At 32.5% G+C, this 12,160-nt stretch overlaps 1 long non-coding RNA gene across 1 annotated transcript; it reads right to left on the bottom strand.

Annotated features, from left to right (window-relative positions):
- Positions 1-700: 700 nt before the first annotated feature.
- On the bottom strand, positions 701-11,213 carry LOC130894074 (uncharacterized). Its single transcript, XR_009059280.1, has 2 exons — positions 11,126-11,213; positions 701-3,914 (listed from the first exon to the last, which is right to left on the bottom strand). It is a non-coding gene; the product is annotated as an uncharacterized LOC130894074 (long non-coding RNA).
- Positions 11,214-12,160: the final 947 nt, after the last annotated feature.

Genomic DNA, 12,160 nt, shown 5'->3' with positions numbered 1-12,160 from the left:
GGTAATTGTCTATAATCACCGAATTTCTCACTTTTACCGTATCACATACTTATATTCTTGTGAATTTAATTGAAATAATCGATTTCTTCATAATAAAATCAGTTTCAAACAAAAAAAAATTATCTTTAGAGAAATTAGATTCATATTAGATTTCTAAATTGCTTAATAAAGTTTGAAAAAAATCAAATTTAATTTTATTTGATATTAACACTAATATAATTTTGTTCATGATAGTTTAAGAAGCTCTTGACACTCCTTGTATGATACGTAATATTATGTGTACCGATAGGAAAAATTTTAATCAGGCTGTACCTGTGTTAAGTCCACCAGCTTGTAGGTAGAAAGATAAGAATATCATACAAACATTGATAACCTAGGAAAATAAAGATAAGGCCGAAATATAATCATCATAGACTGATTATACTGTCCACATTTGAGATATATTATGTGTGAGAATATAAAATAATAAAACATAATATCCGGGCAAATATATAATGGCCGATTTCAAACAAAAAGGTTTTTTATAAAGAAAGCCACAAAATGTGTCATAAATTATTTTATTTGTTGAAATATCAAAATAACATGATCAAAGTATTAATTAAGATGATCAGAATAAATTTTAGTTGTACCTACTTAATCAACTAATGGAGAAAAATAATCTTCTTTGGTAAAAATCGTTTCTTCCTTTAAAATAAATGCACTCCTATCATTCTTTTTTTAATATTACAATAACTTTCCCGAGAAACATATATATTTTTTTTCACAGATTTACAAAACTTACCTAGAAGATAAATTGTGAATCAACTACTACAATCAATGACTTGTGACATGATAGATTATTTTTTATATTACAGGTGGGTTATATGGGTGATTCCGTTCTAACTGTGATTTTTTGTATTCAAAATTTCAAGATTTTAAAATTTAACTTTTCTAACTTTTTTATGCATATTATTCATCTATTTTACTGTAAAAATAAAACTCTAAGAGGAATTTACTACAACTTCAAAGTATCACGAGCAAGACACAAATGTCGGATTTTGAGTTCCACGGTACTGACTCATTTATCCACGGTACTGACATGGTAACTTAAGATATTAAACAACAAGTGCATCAATTTTCCTCAGTTTGATCATAAACATTAGAATTTATAAGGTAATTAGTTTAAATCATTTGTTACGACAAAAAAAAATTAATAATTTATCGGTAAATTCTAGGAATGGACATGACACGGTACTGACATTCAAGTGATGTAGTATAAGTTTTCTTTAAGTGGCAAGTTATATTGTATAAAAATAATGTTTAAATATCTTAAGAATTATTCAATTAACACAAAATTTTTATTAATTGATTATTAATTAATGACTAGTACAAAAAAACAATACAGGACATTGAATATCACAGTTATAATGGAATCACCCATATATTCTTGGATCCTAAATCATATCAAGCTTTGTAGCGAAGGCCTGTAGAGTTTCAATGTCTACTATCCACTAAACTGATTTGTGGAATCGTGTTTAATCTATTACATAACAAGGCAAACATTCTTTCTCATTTCAACAATATCACTATAAGAAAAACTGCGTTGGTTGAGGGTAACAGCCAGTGTTAAAAAGTGGAGAAGACGTAAAACGAAGAAGAGTGCGTCCATGCTAGGAAATGGCTAGATGCATTTAAGAAAGACATATAGAAGATAGGGATAGCGAATAGTGAATAATGAGATTCACGACTCACACGAGGAAATAATTGTGCATTATTTTCAGTACAACTCCATGATTTCAATCCAATATAGTTAAGGTTTATTTTTATGATTGACAGCATTTTTTTATGAAACCTCTAAATTTGTACATAAAATTACAATAAACGTAATCAGTTAAATTCTCAAAAATACAATTGTTTCATAAAAGTATGTAATTTCCCAATATCAAAATTATTGTAATCAGATTTTCCCAACAAACCTTAAAACAGCTGTTCTAAACCTCGGCGCGGCGTACAACTTAAAAAGAAAATCTAATAAATAAAGACGAGAAAGTTTTCCGCTAACTTTTCACATTATCATTCAAAAGGGAAATCGTGCTCAAGCACATTCCAAACTGTTTAAAATAATTAATTAACTTTTCTGACTTTTTAAGTGTACATTACTTCAAGTAGGGCGGTTGGTGCGGCATTACTCCGCCGTGAGGCGCCACTTGTAGCGTCGGCCAAAGCGGTCGACGTCGGGATGCTCTAGGAAGCGGATTCACTGGATGCCGTTTTACGGTAATCTCAATATATATTTATGGAAGCGGTGCAGGACATTATTCAAAATTTCAAATATCATAATTTGTCAAATGATCTAACAGGCTTTTCTCTAATTTTGAATATTAATTTCATTTTTTTTAAACAAAGAGCATTTTTTGTGTTTTTCATTCGATCATGAGCATATAGGAATTACAAAAATGTACTTCCAAGGAAGTCATAGTGACTATCAATATCAAACACAATGAGGGTCACACCTAGTGCCTGCAGTTTACTGTAATTTTGAACAATTTTCTAAAGAGGGTGAGTATAATCGTTATATGGAACAAATATACGGAGGTTCACTGAAAAGTTTCCCACTTCGACCTGAATATATCACCCCATTCAAACATCTAGATTCTATTTGACAAACGTATATATAAGTGTGGGTAGGTGTTATTAAATAATTGATTTTGAAAAGCAGTAAGCCAACGCAAATGAAAGTGAAGCTAGACACTGCGTACGGGGACTGTGGATCATAAAGCACCATCGAGAAAGCTCAACAAATAGCATAGTAAAACCATCGAATTTAGGTTATAAAGATTAAAAAAGTTATTCACATATCAAAAGAACGCTTTTTCCATATCTACTGAATGAATAATGATATTTTCGTAAACTATTCGCGCGTTGCGTTCAAAGACAGATTAGTAATCGTTAAAATATGAAATCCTGACAATAGTTATAGATTTATAGAGAATAAAAATCATATTTATGATTTAAATATTTTTTCATTTTTAGCCATGGATCGAAACATGTTTGGTATTCATTATACTGATTGAATTGACTGAATTTCATTATTTCTTAAAAATAATTATTTCACCATATGCCCCTTTTTTTCTTTGAAATGCGTTTGATTTTACAGGAATAGCTCTTATGCGGTCTTTTATGTGATATCAGATCTAATAAGAGTTATCTAATTAATAAATTTACAAACTAGAAAAAATATCAACACCTACAAAATTTTTTAGAGTCTGATATATGCTCGTGAGCAGAAAAATCGATTCATATTATAAATTCTGCAACCGTAACTCACTGTATACAACAATTGAGCTCAAAATTTTCTTAGTAAAACCCTAGGACTTATTGTATTCGCCTTGTGACCGGTAACCACCCTTTTTATGATTGTTTAAAATAATGGTAATTAGAGGTAACTTACACTCTAAAAGGTTATACACATCGCTTAACAATAAACGAGAACCCCATCTGAAAATGGACAAACCAAATGATAAAGCTGCTCAAGCGACAAGGCCAGAGTCAATGAGAAATAGCTGAACATGGCTGAACATGAACAGATGACCGGTAACTTTTATTAAAGACGCAGTTCTAAAAAAAAATGGCCATTTGAGAGAGATGACCGATTCATTGTCGGAGAAACGCGAGGAGTGGCTATGGTTGGTTATACAGTCAGAAGATGATTTAGGGCAGCTCACCTGGAGCAAAAATGTTTGCTACTGGCCCCAAATTAATTAACCCTAGCTCACCACGCAGCCCGTCTACGATGTGCCAGAGAACACATTAGTCTCCAGAATTCACCGTCGTTACCAGAAGACTGGTTACTTTGATCGAGGACGCGGTTCTAGAAGAAAAACATGCACATCTGAGAGAGACAACTTGTGCTACAACTTCAACAAGCCTCACACCTGAAAAAATAGAAAGGCATCAGGATCAAATAAGTAATAATTTGGCGACCGTAATTTTTTAACTTATTCTGTTAATGACTAATACTGACCAGTAATAAATAAACTTAACATGTATATCTTCATAACAAAATTAATGAAAAAGAAAACAAAAAAAGTACGCATATGCTTTATTTTTAATTCCCGGTAGTGGATATAACCTTTCTCTTTTAGTCCTGTTTCATACTGTGAAAAAATGCATTGAATATAGATATCTTATGATAAAATCATATGCATATCTTAGGTCACGAGAAAACCACAACTTTATAATAGCATTAATTATTACCATCTAATAGATTGACGTCTCTGACACGTGACCCCTTCATCGACATTTGTAATAGCCAAAAGAACCTTTGACATCATCTCTATGTAACACCTCGACATGCCTATGACATCCATGTAATACCGTATACCTCGGAGTATCGTTTCGACGATGATTATGATACATGGACAGTTTTCAAAACGATAAATTAATAATTGGACACATATAAATTCGACTGATTTCTATGAAAATTGCAGTTTTGAGAAAATATTGTCCATTCACTTCGTATACATAACTAGCAGTATTTCAAGGCTTTATCGGAAATTATAGAGCTGATCGCTAACATTATTACACATTTTTCCAACATGGGAGATAGAGTATCTCTCAAGATACACTTGTTTTCTCGTTTAAATAAATTCAAAGAAGCTTCTTCAATAGAACAATTGCTTCCATCAAGATATAATGGACTTTAAGAAACGGTACCAAGGCCATTATAATGAAAGCTCGATGAGAGATTATATTTCTTGAACATGGCAGGAAAAGTAGAATTATTATTTTTTAAACATTTGGGCTTCATTTGAAAACTATTGTGAGAATGAATTATATTTTTTTTGTAGTTTTATAGCGCAATATGCTGGATTAGGCATTTCTGGATCAAAATGAAAGTTCTCCATAACTCTAGGAAAAGCGCTCACCTCTTTTATGGTAGAATTGTTGCAATAAACAAATGTGCTCGGAACTGTTTGGATAGAAACCTCTCTGAAAAGCGTATATACATTCTTCCAGATAGTCAAGCGGGCTTGAAGGTCCTATATCTATTAAGGGAGCATCCAAATTAGTGTGGGAGTGTAAACAAACTCTGAAATCACTACCTAACAAAAACAAAGTAACCCTAATGTGGCTTCCACACCACCAGGATATACCAGAGAATGAGAAAGCAAGCAGTCTTGTCAAAAAAAGGGCAACGACTCTATACCTTGGACCAGAACCCTACTGTGGTCTCAGGAGATGTCACATCAATAACAAAATAAATGAATAAAACATTAGATGGAGTCTTTCTGAAAGATTCATAATCATGTGTGAAGACCAGAAACGACATGAAATTTGTGGTCGGTTTTTTGACTGGTTACTGCGTCTTCAAATATTATCTTAAGACGTTGAGCATAGCAGAGGACGACAACTGTAGCTCCGCGACCAAGCCTTGGAATCAGTACAGCATCTACTCTGGGAATGTCCTGCCCATTTCATTAAAAGGCTCAAGTACCTTGAAGTAAAACTATTAACACCTAGAGAAGGAGGACATAAGAGCTCAAAAAAGCCTCCTGTGGGAGAAGTCTCTGTATTTTGGAAGCTTTAAGGTGTAGAGTATTGTACAAAATATCTTCTAGGTAAAGATGAAGAGTGGTTGTGAATCCAAAACGACTTCCCAAAAATAATCTACAATTTAATTTCATTAATTTGAAAATAATTTTTTGTAATTATTTCTTATAGGTATGAAAGCGAGAAAAATAACGTATGTGCGCAAAATGTTGTGGATCAGTATTATTTGTCTATTATCAAAAAAGAAGTTGAATAATGGAGAAATCAAAAATTATCAAATTTCTCCGTTATTCTAATAACCATATAAGAACGCAGTGAATTGTTTTGGAACATTTGGTAATGCTGACACCATTATGTTGAATAAATTCCATTCAGGACTTCGACAAGTTTTTATGTTTATCTAAAAATGGATTTATAAAAAGGTTCAATGCACACTTGTATTATATATGAAGATATATAGAATTAAGTGTTATGTCGTTCATTCTAATGCCGAAACTAAATTGAAGACGAGCCTGAGGCTGAACGGGACCGTCTTGCAAGCAAAGTTTGCAATAGAAATCAGGTCGTAGGTCACATACCCGCGGCACCGTTTACTTATACTCTTACTTGCATTAAAGCCATGTTCTGTTCTGTAACACTATGAGAACGTAAATTTTTTTGCTTAAATCAGTACAGTACTGACACAAATTTTTATTATTCAATTATCCATTTTTCTAATGAATAACGAGAACAGATTTGATGAGAGGAAAACAATCGGAATTTTTCTCTACTATATTCGCATCTTGTTTTGAGTTATGAATTGTTATGGTGTTATATGTCGAAAATGAGAATCGCAACCAATTTTAGAAAATGAATCTCGACGGAGTCAATTCGATAACGTAAAAAAAACTTAAAATTAAATGATTTCAACAGTCTCACTTACTTTTCCGCGAAGTTGTCATGAAGATCTAAATATTTATCTCAACGAGAGACCTTCTTTTCTCTATCATCTACAAAGAAATTTGAGACTAGTGAGCTCCGGTAGATTAGGCCCTGAAACTATTCGTTGTCCATCAAACTATACCTTTGCTTATAAAAAGGGGTGATCAATGGATGCTACTACATCTTTCAATGAGTCGTGTGGCTGACACACAGATGGCGTTGTCATTGTCAACTCCATGTGACATTTACGAAGTACCAACTTTCAAAAGACTATGTGAAAAAATTCACGAATATTTGGTTTAGTCCGAAAAAAGCGACAGCCATTTAAGTGAAGCTATTTTTGTGTTAATTTATCACTGCTTCTTTATGAAAAAAAATATAATGTACAAGCTCAGAAATGGCAATAAATATTTGACCATGAGAAAGCTTTTTCCAAAGTGAGTACCGCGTTCACTCACAATCGATCAAAAACAACAACGTGTTGATGATTCACTGCACTGTTGGCCATGTTTACACGTGATAAATCAGATTTTTGGGTCTAAATGTGACAATGGACGAAGCATGGATCCATTACTGGACTCTAGAATCAAAACGATCATCATCTGAGTGGTTTGTAGCCGGTGAACCACGTCCATAGCGTCCAAAGGCAGAACAGTCAGCTGGAAAAGTTATGGTTTCAGTATTTTGGGAAGCGCATGGAATATTGTTCATTGAATATTTCCAAAAGGGAGAGACAGTCAATGGTGAATTATACATAGAGTTGATCGTTTGAATGCAAAAATAAAGGAAAAACGGCCTCATATGTCGAAGAAAAAACACTGTTTCACCAAGATAATCCACAAGTTGATGGCAACGATGGTTAAATTGATCGAATCATTCTTCGAATTGCTTCTTCATCTACCGTCCAGATCTGACTCCTAGTGACTACTGACTATTCGCTGATCTCCAAATACGCTCGCCAGTAAGAAATTCAGGTAAACTGAAGAAGCGATTGCAGAAAATGAGGCTAATTTTCAGGCAAAATACAAATCCTTCTACAAGCCCGGCATCGGAAAGTTAGAGAAGCATTGGAATCATTGTAATGCTCTTAAAAGAAACTACATTGATAAATAAAGTCTGTTTTTGGCCAAAAATGTGTTTTTCTTAGTTACGTGACTTATTAAGTGATGTGTTAGATAAGGTTTCTAAAATAAGTGATCAAAATAACGCACTTGAACTTTTGTCACAATGGTACTATGCGGTACTGTATTAACATGGATCAAAACCGTGCCAAATGTCATCATTTTGTCTTGAATTGCCCGCTCACAATGAATTTTGTTTTTGTTGTTTCTTGATCTACGAAATAAACAAGAAGCATATCATTTTATCTCAAAACAACGTAGCTATTGTTTTCCTTTTGATAAATTTTTTTTGGTCCTGAATTATCGTGCAAGTTTCGTTTCCAATGACAAGAGTTACAAAAAAATGGTTCTTTTATAGCTGATTTTCTGATGGATATCAGCATCCATATACAAGTCCTACTTTTCAAATTTTGAATAGAATTTTTTTAATTCCTATGTGATCTTTCTGTTGATAAATTATGACGATACCAAGAGTCAAATCTCAATACTTTAGAATAAATATTTTTTGCAACTCCAAACTTTTCGAGTATATCTAGAGTTGATTATTGTCTCAAAGAATCAAAATTATCTCTGTTATTTTTGTATTTATCTTTTGTCCTAAAGCATCTTTCGTTTATTCTTTTAAGCTCGTGTTGTTCTTCATCCAGTCACCAACTCGAGAATGTTGTGATATCGTGAAAACCATCCATATATGTCTTTAAGTGTGTTTAATAAGTTGGGTTGTTGGGACATTAAGATTCTTTGATATTTTGTAGAAACAGTTTGAGCCATCTTATTACCGTTTCGTTTAGTTTTTTCTACATCAAAGTTCTTCTTCAATTACTGTTTTCTGAATGCATTCTTCCTCTTCAAATTAAAATGTACATTCAGTTTATTCTTTTTTCAATATATTCCTCCTCTTGTTTATTTCAAAATGTATATTCAGTAGTTTATCATCACATATCAGTTTCATCGGTCTAATCAAAGAATATGGATTCCAACATTCTCCTGGAATCACTGTTTTCTCAATGAATTTCTTCTCTTCCTCAAAATTAAAATGTTAATTCAGTTGGTTTATCATAATTCATCAATTTCATTGGTCTAAACCAAGAATATGGAGTCCATTGAAAGAATAGGATTAAATGCTAGAATTTAGAAGTCTTCTACGCTTACTTCTGAACAGCGAATTTCGTTTGCCATCAAGATGCTCTAACTCTCGTAATATTTTCAACCCTTAATCAACCTGAATATGTATTACTATACTGATATCTGGTGTGATATAGTTAACAGGCAGCTGTAGAGTAACAATCTCAATTCGATTTAAAAAATCAATATTATGGGCTCTAATCAGTGAAATTTTCAAGCTGAAAAGAATATTAACAGTTTACTTATTTGTAGAAATTATCAAAAATTCCTCAAGATGTTATTTCAACTTATTTAACACAATTTACTAAGAGGTTTGAAATTTCCAAATTGAGAAATTTCTCCGAACATAATGAATTCGTACATGACAGCCATATCAGAAGCCAATGTGATAATACAAGAAGTGTTAACCACCTTTAGCATAGAGGACTTTAAGCCGAAGTTCAACGAATGCTAATAAAATATCGGGTTTCAGCGTAATACTCAGACAGTATTTTGAGATATCAGACTATTTTAGGAAAGACGTTTCTTGTTCTAAATAGTTTGGGAATCCCTGGTATATACTGTTGTAGGAAGCTTTCTTCTTATGTTCCATTTTATAGCACACGTATAAACCATAATTGTATAGGTGTCCACTTATCTAAATACTTCTTGATTAATGATCTGTTTCTGATGCGTATTTTCCACTTAAAACCTTTCGAAGATTCTACTACTTCTATGCTGTTTTAAATAATATTGATATTTTCTGTTATTTTTTCAATTTATATTTGTCAGTTGAATGATCATTGATAATAATACAGATCTTTCATTCTCCAGGTAAGAGGACAAGTACCAATAAGAAATAAAGCCAAGAATTTACAAAGCGACAATCATACCTATGATACATAACAGAAACATAAAAAACGAAACAGTCCTTGGATACCATTGAGATCAGAATTCTTTGGCGTTTCTTGAGAAAAACACTGCTAAACCTAACCACTAGTGACAATCTTGAGCTGGGATGAGGAAATGTAGAAATGTAGGAAATGAAGAAAGAAGAATATATTTTTAAATTACAACTTTGTCTTCAGATTTCGCTGATTCATTTCCATTTCAACCTTTTCTTACTATATAGATATCTTCATTAAATATTCTCTCCATATTGAGAACACTATTTCTCAATGTCTTAGCAACAAAAGTACTGTGGCGACCACGCCATGTGACTTTGCATTTGAAAATAGTTAAAACAGGCACACGTCCAAACAAACCTCAATAAAACGATAATCCGTCGACACCTGACTGACCGATACCTGACGAATGAAATTGCAAGTAACCTGCTCAATGTCCAAATAGCATACAATCATATTAATCCTCTCCGACATATCGGACTTGGACTTTCCCCGACATACCTCACTTGGGTAAACCCAATACCGGCTACCTGCTAATTGTCCCAGGCGAAGCGTTAGGAATCGAGGAGAGTCGTTTCCAGAGACTTAGTTTAATCTTTTTTTTTTTCATATATTTTTGTGTGTATAGTTTGGTTGATGTATTATAGTAAGATTAATTTATCGAACTTTGTTTATTTTTCTACCTTTCCACTACCCTCGACACTAAAACTAGCACCCATAGTACTTATACGTACAATACAAAGCTAGAAATCAAACTGAAACAGACTAAGAGTATTCACTTATCTCCTCTGCTGCAATTATTTGAGAGTCAATATAAGAAATTTTGAGAATTTCTATAAAAATCCACCAAAGTTACGATTGTTGATGTATACCATTGATTTTTGTTACTACCGTCACGAACTCATCTCCACCCTGGAACCGGTCCTGCTTATAAGTAGAATTCTAAAATTCGGCGAAAGCCCCTCATTTGACGAAATACCCGGAATTCGTTTGATTTTTATAGCAAGCGGTTTATTTTCACTGTTTCTTTTGAATAGTTTCTAGAAAGGTCTATTTATTTATTAATTTATTTTGATTGTTTATATTTCTAGAACTTTGGATAATTATTTTTGGATATATAAGGAGCTTATGTACTGCAGTTTAGTTCTGTTAAGAATAATAGTCGTGGTGAACAGACCGAAATAGAAAATAACCGAAGAATTTAAATAAATTATTTAAGTTAGTTGATTGATAGTTAAGTTAGTTAAGTATGTGTATAGTGTTTAAATAAATTATGAACGTAAGACATAGTTAATATTAATTTACCCCACGAATAGAAATCGTATAAATAAATAAGAAAATCATTACAGTACTATTTACTATTTAATTTATGGTAGACTGTAGGAAAAATTGATAATATACATGTATGTATTGGTTATTAAAAAGTTGAAGATTATGTAAACCACTATTCCTTGTCCCAAAATAAAAAAGCAACGCAACAGTATTCTAGCATAATTTTTTTCGAGATCAAAAAATAGACAATTTTTTGTAGAAAGTACGCACCTGACTGAAAGAACATTTACACGGCCTATAACACATCATAGGTCAAAGGAGATTGTAAATGTGTGTCCTTGCCTTCAGAAAAATTTCGTTGATGAGATCGATAGCTTTGCCTCACTCCGTCGGTTTTCAATTTAACGTTGAGCTCATGAATTTATTGTTTATCACTTCAAACATCAACTCTCGTTAATCGAAAACCACATGCTCTAACAAAAATTATAATGAATTAATCACAGTGCGAGGTTGCCAGTAACGTGGCCTTCATTACATTAAAAATACTACAGAACATTTTTTGAATAAATAGCATTTACCATTATCATAGTGCTTGAGGATGTAGACTTGAAATTGATGGTAATCAAATTGGTAATTATTACAATTATTATTTTTGCTATCTCTTAATTAATTCCAAGATGAACTATTGGACATTAATTATTATCATTTTCATTGAAAAAGTTGATTATATAGAGGAAGTGGTATGAAATAGATTTAATAAATGTTCTCTTATATTAGTTGGTGAATTATAGTGACTTCCACAGTATTCACAGTTAAATTAACGATTGATTAATATTTTCATGGAGTAATTTCTCGATTTTTCAAATAATATCACATTATCTGCATTAGTCGATCAGAAGTAACAAAATAATGTACGAGGATAGTTCCAGAAGAACCTTGTATGATTTAGAGATGGTGGTAATTGCTTGAAATACCACTGTATTAGAAAGTACACAATCTATACAACATATGTTTTAAGTTTGGAGAAGCAACGTTTAGTATCGGTTTGGTAACCATGTATAGTGAACGTTTACTTTGAATTTGTAAGCATGGAAAATTTTGGTTATCGCTATGTGATACTATACTTTTAATGGAATAGCCTTGCACAACCAATAGAAAAGCTGAACTAGATTTTACTCTGAGTGAGACTGCTCCTTTACCAGCAGTAAAATATTGGGTAGCCGAGTGGTCGAAAAAATGAGGTTGCGACTTCAGAAATGTTAAAGAAAATCCATAAAGCGGCACTGGATAATCGTCCACTGAAAG

This window comes from Diorhabda carinulata, chromosome 5 (assembly GCF_026250575.1).
Source record: "Diorhabda carinulata isolate Delta chromosome 5, icDioCari1.1, whole genome shotgun sequence".
Classification (NCBI taxonomy): domain Eukaryota; kingdom Metazoa; phylum Arthropoda; class Insecta; order Coleoptera; family Chrysomelidae; genus Diorhabda; species Diorhabda carinulata.
This window is presented reverse-complemented; position numbering and strand designations above follow the sequence as displayed.